The sequence below is a fragment of the Prunus dulcis genome, chromosome 6 (assembly GCF_902201215.1).
Source record: "Prunus dulcis chromosome 6, ALMONDv2, whole genome shotgun sequence".
Taxonomy (NCBI): domain Eukaryota; kingdom Viridiplantae; phylum Streptophyta; class Magnoliopsida; order Rosales; family Rosaceae; genus Prunus; species Prunus dulcis.
The window spans coordinates 8,917,164-8,918,779 of NC_047655.1; the positions used below are offsets into that span (position 1 = coordinate 8,917,164).

Consider the following 1,616-nt stretch of genomic DNA (forward strand, 5'->3'; position numbering starts at 1 on the left):
TTCAAGATACATTAAAAAAGAACATGCGATAAATTGCATACCTCGATGTCATTCAAGTCCTTTATTTGGTTGAATCTTGTGTGGAGTTCCACAAGACTCCATTTAAGAATGGCAGGAGTTTCTTTCTCCTTGCCAAGGATTGGTTGTATGATGTTTGTCCTCTCACACAATAGAAACTGCACAGTTCAAAAACAAGATATATCAGAAATTAGGTTGGAAACTGCATAGGATAAAACAGAAACTGCATTGCACTAAATGGAAACTGCATTGCCTAAAACTCAAAATGCATTGCATAAGCCACTGTTTACTTACCAATATTAGGATAGTGCAACCCGAAACAGCTCCTATAGAGGCTTCTCCTCCCTTCTTTGCTTTTGCTATTGCTTTTGTGGTCAAGGATTCATTCATGTAGGCTGAAACAGCTCTTGCCCACAAATAGCTTGAAAGTGTGTCTAGATTCACACAGTGCTCAAATAATTTCCAATGCAAAGTCGATGAAGAGTTGGCAAAAAGGAATGTTATGCACAGCAGAATCAAGATTAGGCTGACCACCTCCTTGTCGTAATCGACTTCTTCTTCTTCTTCTTCGTCTTCAGCTTCTTTCTTTTCTTTTCCTTTGTTCATTTTTTTCTTTTGCTCTGTCTTTGCCTTTTTTTTCGGTTGGTTTGCCAAGGCAATTGTCTTTTGTAATTCTGCTTCTACCTGGTTTTTTGATGGTTTTCCCTTCTCTCCAAAGTGCCTTGTTCTGAAGGTAGAAGTGTACCTATCATTGACAAGTTTGACAGATTTGCCTTCATTTGGCAGTCCTAGAATCTGTGTCACTGCATTGCCTGTGATTTGGAATGATTTGGTTCCAAATTTGAAGGACTTTGTATCCGGATCAAATGTCTTGAGCAGCTGTACTAAGTCAAGGTCCGACTTATTCATGTTATTCATGTCGATTCTTTGGTGGTAAAACAGCTCGATCAAGTTCCAGAAAGGGGTTTTCTTGAGAAGCTTCTTCTGCCTTTCATTGAGCTTGTCCTTTATGTCTCTAATGATGTTGTTGAAAGCATAGGCATTGCACCGAAATTGGACATAGTCCGGGTGCTTTGCTTTCCGATCATAGTTTGGCTTTGGCTTTGGTTTACTCTTTTGAGCCATCGTTTTGATTCTGCGCTTTGGTTGGTTTTCAGCTTCATTCTTTTTGTGGTGACATTTCTTGTTCCATTTTGTGATATGCACTGCAGTTTGTGGTCAAAATCTGCAACAAACAACCAGAAACTGCTGCTCAAAATTTGATGTGAAATCAAACCAAAATGCAAAGAAAGCACTGAAACTAATATCAAAACACGTTTGACTTCATGAGCAGTTATAATATTCCCATAAACCCTAGCAAAAAGCCCTCTGAAATTGAATTATGGAACCAGAAACTGCATTGCAGTTTCTGGTTCAAAATCTGCTCCAAACAACCAGAAATCAAAATTTGCTACAAACAGCCAGAAATCAAAATGCAAATACAGTACTGAATATCAAAACACGTTTGACTTCACGAGCAGTTATAATATTCCCATAAACCTAGCAAAAAGCTCTCTGAAATTGAATTATGGAAGCAGAAACTGCAATGCAGTTTCTGG

At 38.4% G+C, this 1,616-nt stretch overlaps 1 protein-coding gene across 1 annotated transcript in view; it reads right to left on the minus strand.

Moving 5' to 3' along the window:
* The window catches only part of LOC117629841 (nucleobase-ascorbate transporter 12), a 36,711-nt gene that overhangs the window by 34,407 nt on the left and 688 nt on the right, over window positions 1-1,616 (minus strand). The gene's annotated exons all lie outside the window — the stretch shown is intronic.